The sequence below is a fragment of the Esox lucius genome, chromosome 20 (genome assembly GCF_011004845.1).
Source record: "Esox lucius isolate fEsoLuc1 chromosome 20, fEsoLuc1.pri, whole genome shotgun sequence".
NCBI classification, from domain to species: Eukaryota; Metazoa; Chordata; class Actinopteri; order Esociformes; family Esocidae; genus Esox; species Esox lucius.
In genome coordinates, this window is record NC_047588.1 from 17,076,484 (window position 1) to 17,084,421 (window position 7,938).

Sequence of the window (7,938 nt, forward strand, 5' to 3'; positions counted from 1 at the left end):
TCTCATATTTCCAAGGCAACCGTTCTTCTCCCTGTTGGTCAGCTGACGTGGCTCAGATTGACTGAATCTGCATTATTGACACATAGGCTATAACAGTACTGTAAGCATCTACTACATTCTTCCTGAAGTCAAAATAGTTATATGCAGGTTTTGGACGGCCTGAACAGCCAACAGACTCCTACAGATACATTTGTTGTTTAGTTTTGTTAACAAAGATTCACTCACGATTTGTCGAGTCAGCAGACTGATTTGGACCTCAAGTCTAGGATTGGTTGGTCCCCTTTCCTCTCCTGGAACTGCTCAGATGGTCAAGGATGTTGGGATGGACACACTGACACTGGATGAAAGAGGGTGTGAAGCACATGTTGACATAATGGAACGACCATGTCCACTACATAGCTCCCAAATCTTAATTTCTCAAAGCAAACATCTCCTCAGTAAACCACGTAGTCAAGCCATTGCCTAACGGAGCGTATCATGAATTATCCCGAATTAGACGTTTTTATGTGTGTTTTGAGAACCAAAAAAATTTATGTAAAAACATAAGACATTTATTAATCTACATTTTAGTCATAAGTATAGTATAGTTCTGATCAATAATTTGGAACCTAATTGTGAACCAACAACATGCTCTTTGAAAAGGTCAAGATTGTCTGAAAAATTGGAGACATAACAGGAAAATATGCAGTAGGAATCAAACCACAACAAGCTTTTTGATTTAAATGTTTCATTTCACAGTTCAAACTGCAGTCTCAGGCTTCAATTTTGCAACTTGGAGTTTTGCTAATAGCTCAAGAACCTTTGACTTCAGAGAAAGATTTTGCCCAGACATTTATGTGCCACCTCATAATAATGCTACAGACTGACAGGTATACTCTTGTGTTCTTTGCAAAAAAATTTTTTTAAGGCAGCTGTTTTTTATGCCTGATGAAAAATGTCATCTGCATTTATACCACATGCATTTGTAAATGTCAATTTTTTTTGTAAGTTTAAAGGTTGTATTTGTTCATGGCACCAAGTAAGCACTATCCTCATATTTGTATTTGAACTTAACAGAATGCCCTCCATATAGTTAACAGTTATTTTTTTAAACAATGACTGGTAAATGAAAGCCCAAGCAGAGTTATAATAATTGATGCTAGTGAAAAGTGTAGGTAATTATAGAATCATTTTACTCACTGGTGTGCCCCCAATATATTTGTAGTTTTCATTTACCTCTAAATGCCAGTATGTTTCAAACTAGAGAGGCAAAGAAAAAGAGATATAGAGAGAAATAGAGACAGAGGCTGGCAGCCAGTGAGTGTCAGCATTTATAATCTTTATGGATTAATAAAATTAATTTATGCTATCAGCTATACAAATACAAATAGAAGGGGTCTGTTGTTTTGGATAGGGTTGTGTTTTTTGGGGGGTACAGGGGAGGGTAGTGTGTTTTTTCACGCAAACAATCGCACATTGCAACTGTAAAAAACATGTTCGCCACAGACATTATGAATAGCTGTGAATCCACATGCAGTGCCAAATGTGGCACAATGTTAAGAAGTTTTTTCCCCAGATCAGAGCTGTACTAGCAAACATATTTGGTGTGTGATTGTATAGGTAGCCACATTTGTAGCTAAGGCAAGGTAACATGCTTGTGTGGGTGGTAATAGCATTACGTTTAAGTAGCAAGTAATTAGCCACATCAATGCACATTATTAGTTAGTCAGCTATTGAAAAAGACAAAGAAATATACTGAACTACAACCCAGTTTCCTGAAAAGGTAGGATGCTGTGTCAAATGTAAAGAAAATCAGAATGGAATGGTGTGCAAATCTTTTAAACCCTAAATTCAATAGAAACTATAACAAAGGCCAACATATCAAATGTTGAAACTGAGAAATGTAATTGTTTTTTGAACCAGAAAAGGGAACCAGGCAAGCCTAGTTCAGCTGGCCCACAATTAAAATTGATAGTTATTGCCCTCACTGGATTTGGACACAGGTCTCCCACGTGAGTGTCTTTAACCACAACACCACGGTGCTATACATTTCCCTGTGGTATAGTGTCTCGACATTAGATCATTTTGTCAGGCATTAACATCACGCCAAGTCTGAATATTTCGCTAGACACCATTAGGCATTGTGTGATTGAATATGAACTTTACACAGCCAAAGCTATTTCATGGCACAAAACGTTTGTTTTTCTTTCATTTGTGAATGACATTGATACAATCACTTTCGAAATAGGTGACAATAACTGACTTTTTTATCAAATGAAAAGGCGAGAGAATCATGGAAATCCCTACTCTTTTACTGCCCAAGGGGTTTTGATCTAGCCTATAGTAACCCAAAAATCATACACAGATGCGTACCTCAAAAATATACCACACAGGGGCAACCAATGACTGGAAACATTGTGTAATGCTAAAAAAAAATCCACCTGGTGGAACATCTCACAACTAATTTGGTTAATTAACAACAGGTCAGTAACAACCCAGAGAGGATGAGTCTTTCAGAAGTAAAGAGGGGGAGTTCACCAATCTGAAAGACTGCACAGGCAAAGAGTTTGGGGATCTCATCTTCTACAATACATAATATCATTAAAAGATTCAGAGAATCTGGTGAAATCTCTGTACGCAAGGGAAAACTCTGAAAACCAATATTGGATGGCCGTTATTTTCGGGCCCTCAGGCTGTACTGCATTAAAAGTGACACGATTCTGCAGTGGACATCACTGTATGGGCTCAGAAACCCTCCCAAAAACCATAGTCTGTGAACACAGTACATCGCTGCATCCACAACTCTACCTCTAAAACTCTACCATGCAAAGAAGAAACAAACTACTTTATAAACAAGATCCAGAAACACATTCTCTGAGCCCAAGCTCATTTAAGATGGACATGCTCATTTAAGAGGCGAAGTGGAAAAATGTCCTGAGGTCTGACAAATCAAAATTTGAGATAATTTTTGGGAATCATTGAAGAATTGTCAGGATAAAATGGTGAAACTGCCAGGGCAGGTAGATTCAATTGAATTTGCCACAGGTGGACTAATCAAGTTCTAGAGACATCTCAATGATGAAATGGAGTATTATGACAAACACTCTGAATACTTACACATGAGATATTATTTTTAATTTTTTATATATATATATTGACCCCATAATGAAAAAATATGTTTTCATTGTGGGGTATTGTATATAGGGTTGATAGCAAAATATATATATATATATATTTAATTGATTATACACCGATGAGCCAAAATGCTATGACCATCTCCTAACAAGGGCACATGTCAAGAGCTGGGTAGATTAGATGGTTAGTGAACAATCAGTTCTCATAGTCAACTTGTTGGATGCAGCAGACCTGGACATGAGTAAAGACCTGAGCAACTTTGACAATGCCCAATTTGTTATGGCCAGACGACTGGCACAAGTCACAGAAATATGTGCATCGCACCTTGCTGTGTATAGTGCTGTGTAGCTGCAGACCAGTCAGAGTGACCATGATGACTCCTGTCCACCATCGAAGTGCCTACAACGGGCACTCAAGTGTTGGAACTGGACCTTGGAGCAGTGGAAGAATGTCGCCTGGTCCAATGAGTCTCATTTTCTTTTACATCATCTGGACGGCCGTGCACGTGTGCGCCGTTTACCTGGGGAAGTGATGGCACCAGGATGCACTGTGACAAGCCAGTAGAGGGAGTGGGATGCTCCGGGCAATGTTCTGTTGGGAAGCCCTGGGCCCGGTGCATTCATGTGGATGTCAGTTTGACACGTGCCAACTATAAACATCATTGCAGGCCAGGTACACCCCTTCATGACAACGGTACGTGTATTCCCTGATGGCAGTGGCCTCTTTTAGCAGGATAATCCACCCTGCCACATTGTTTTGGAACGGTTTAAGGAACATGATGAAGAGTTAAAGGTGTTGTCCTGGCCTCCATATTCCCCAGATCTCAATCCGAGTGAACATCTGTGGGATGAGTTGGACCCACTAGTCTGATCCACATCACAACTTATGGCTCTTTTCCACTGCATGGTAGCGGGTCACCTCGATTCGCTTTGGGGGCCTTTTCTGCTTTTCCATTGTGCAAAAGTTAGGATAGTACCTGGTACCAGATACATTTTTTAGTACCTGCTCTGCTTAGGCTCCAAGCGAGCTGAGGCGAGACCAAAAGGTGACGTGAAATTATGAGAAATGATGTGTCTTTGTGGAGTCCCAAGAGTCTTTTCATTGAAATGGGTTTGTTTGGGTTTGTTAGTGCATAGGACCAGACTCGTAATTTAAGCAATCATATTTACCCAAAACCCCTCTCGATTTGGATCCATGCACTGGCGTTGAAATCAACTCGTTATCCCCATCACAACCCCTGTGAGTGACCTGCAAAAACACACAGTTTCTATAGCCTATTTACTTGGACAAAAAGACATCCAATGGGTTTTTCTATAGGCTAAATGGCATACATTGCACTGGTCAAAGTAGTATCCACTCTCAAATATCAACCCTCCATCACACAACCTTGGGGATGGTCTTATTCTAAAGGGGAGATCTAAAAGAGTGATCCATGATTTCAATGGAGTGATTTGGATGTTCCAACAAATATAGATCTACATATTCAGGGTTTGCCCTGTAGTCATGCCTTCTAAGCTGTTAGACACTAGCTCAGCACCATGATTAAAAACTAGTTATTTTTAATGTCAAGTCAAACGGAAGCAGCCTACCAAGCTTTCTAACCATTTTTGCAGTCTACAGAGTAAGACAAGTTACTGCTCAGGCGTTCTTCCTCGCTACTGCTGTTAAACACTGCCTTGTGTGCAGTAGGCTACTCTTGAGTCAGTCCACGTGGAATTATAGCAGGCAATTTATAAACAATTATTTATACTAGGGCTGTCACAATATCAGGTTTTCACTGCATGATTATTGTGGCCAAATAATCACGGTAACGATATTATCGTGGTATCTATAGAAAATTTGAAGAAAGAATATGCTGTCAGTCAAATTCATCTTCAACTTTGTTTAATGTGGGTTTTTTCCTCTTTTTTTGGATAATTAATTACAAAATATGAAGGTATGGAGGTGGAGATAGTCTGTAACCATTACTGTAAAAAAATTAAAATAAAAGCGCACAAAAAGAACAATTACACTTAACGGATAGTGAAAAGGCAACCAGATAAACTGATAAACAAAAGGCCTAACACAGAGAGGGGTTTTTGGAAAAATACAAAACATTTTCGCCTAATGAATAGGCTACGAAAAAGTGTTAATTCAAACGATAATGTATAGGTCCAGACTCGTAGTTTAAGCAAATGCTTCGTTTCTCCATGATTAAGCCATGGAAAAACCGAGAGGAGTTTTTGGAAAAATACGACGTACTTTTTTCCATGTGAATGGGCTACTAAAACGGTGCGTATTTGCGGTTCTAGTGGGACTAACGAGTGGATTTAGACGCCAGTGCATAGGTCCAGTCACTTTGTTTAAGGAAATGCATTGTTTGTCATAAGTGACATGAATAAGGTACCGAAAAACCGAGAGGAGTATTTGGAAAAAAACGACTTCAGTTTCGCCAAGTGAATACGATATTATCAATACATGATATCAATGTTTCATTTTTTAAATATCACGGGTATCATCAATACCGGTACATCGCAACACCCCTAATTTATACCTTTGAGGGGTTATGTAGGTTGTTTTAAATGTGTTGGAGTTGAATGTATATGCTTAAATCTAACAGAACACTGCAGTTATGTCATTTTATATACTTTTATACTGCAAGGCGATAATTCTATACTTATATTTTTTCAATGTTTTTCCAACAGGGTCTGTGACCATGTTATCCAGATTTAGTTAACTTTTGATTTGCCAGTTTACGTTCAAAGCTTGTCAATTTAAAAGAAAATTGATGGAGTTGATTTCTGTGAGATGTTGAGCTGAGACCAGCCAGTACATAGCGGTGAAAAAGCTCCCCAGGTAGAGGCGAGGCGAGTGGCGTTGAGCCAGTTGAGCCGGTACCATGCCATGGAAAAGAGCCATTAGAGGACTTGAAGGATCCTGCTGCTAATGTCTCGGTGCCAGATACCACAGGGCACCTTCAAGGGTCTTGTAGAGTCCATTCTTCGACAGGTAGGTGCTGTTTGTTGGTACGCGGAGGACTAAAAGCATATTGGGCAGGTGATCATAATGTTTTGGCTCAGTGAAAATTCTATAAGACAACAAAATGTGGAGAAAGAAAATGGGTCTGAATACTTCACAAAGACACTGTGTATGTGCTTTGGAGGCTTCCCTCCTTTTCAGTTACAACCATACTGGCAGACTCTTACATGCAGTGGGGGAGGGGGCGGATGTGGAGAGGAATTAGAAGAATGAATGTATTTACTGTTACCAATTTCCTGGTCACATTAGGATAGATGGTCCGAGACGTCCAAGGTGTCTTAACCTCCACTGGGATCTTGTCAGGATCCTGTCTTCCAAGCTTCTAATTCATCTCAGTCTATACCCCACAGAAGGTGTCCCCAGCGTTGACAGCCGCCGGTTTAAACACTTGGCATTTGCAGGAACAAAAGGCACTTGGGCTGAATGGGCCCTAATGTCTCTCCTCCTGGCGGGTCTTCTCACTAATGGGCCTGTAATGAATTAGAAAAATATGCAAAAGGCATGCAACGCACACGTCAAGATAAGGTAAAATCACCAGTCCATTAATGACGATAGGCTGCAATGTTTGACAGTATACACCACCATTAACCTTTCTCTGCATGTCAAACACAGACACATCCTCAATCTGTTCATCTACTGGTTGGTTAATTTCCAGATTTTTAAAAGTAACTTACAAGAGTTTTTCAATCCCAGTTTTTTCTTGTACTTAGGACTTGACAAATGACACCTATATTACATATTTCTAAAATCTGCTTCTGCAGTTGGATAATTCATTTAAATCCAGGATAGATTTACCCAGCCTCACTCTCTCAGGTATATTTCAAACAATATACAGGAAAAATGGGATGTGCCATTACATTACATTTAAAGAGTAGAAAATGAAATGCCTTAATTGAAAAATGTAATGCTTTTTACTTTGGGAGTTAAATTGAAATGATTATATGCCACATCTGGTACGGCAGAAGTTACAATAAATAAGACTTATAACACAATGATTGTGTAATGAAACCATGAAAGGTAATGCACCTATTATGAGATCTAGTGATTGGAACTTTTTTGAATTTTCTTCCACTAAGTGTTGTGAGACATAGAAAAAGTAATATTGGTGTTTACAAAGTAGTGTTAAGGAAAAACACAACCTTGTTTTTAGGGGTTCAGTGCATGTGAAAGGAATTGTCAAAACACAGAAGAGGGTTAGGCTTAGTGTTTTTCATGCAATAAAATGGATAATACTCTTTTATGCCTCCGTAACTATTGATTGAAAATCATTTTGATTTGTTTTTTCACCTTTTTTCAAACCTTTATTCAGACAGATTAGAAATTAGCCGTTAGAAACAGTACACAAAGTAAATAAGCAAATGCAGGAATTAAAACCCCAAGATGCCACTATTAATTGAAACTTCTCACACTCAACCACACATCCACTGTAAAAAACAAAAACAAATTAAACTTAATATTGTCACGTCCTGGCTGTGCCCCTAGCCATCTCTGCGCTGGGCTCGGGGCATAGCCAGGACAGGACAGGAGGTGGCCTTTAGCCACCTCTACTCCTTTTTTTGGTTTCCCCAATTGGAGGCAGGTGTTAGTCATTGCCTCCAATTGGGGACCCTATTTAAGTTTAGTTTGTAGGCCCCAAGGCGTGGTTCATTTTGGTTTTGTTTGTCCTGTGTAAGGAATACCCACGTCACTGGTTGCTGCCTCTTTGTTTTGTTGGAGTCCTTCTTTCTTTTGTTTGATTAAAACATGGATTACCCTTGTGACCTTCAGTCTGCGCCTCTGTCCTTTCCACCCCACGACCGTGACAGA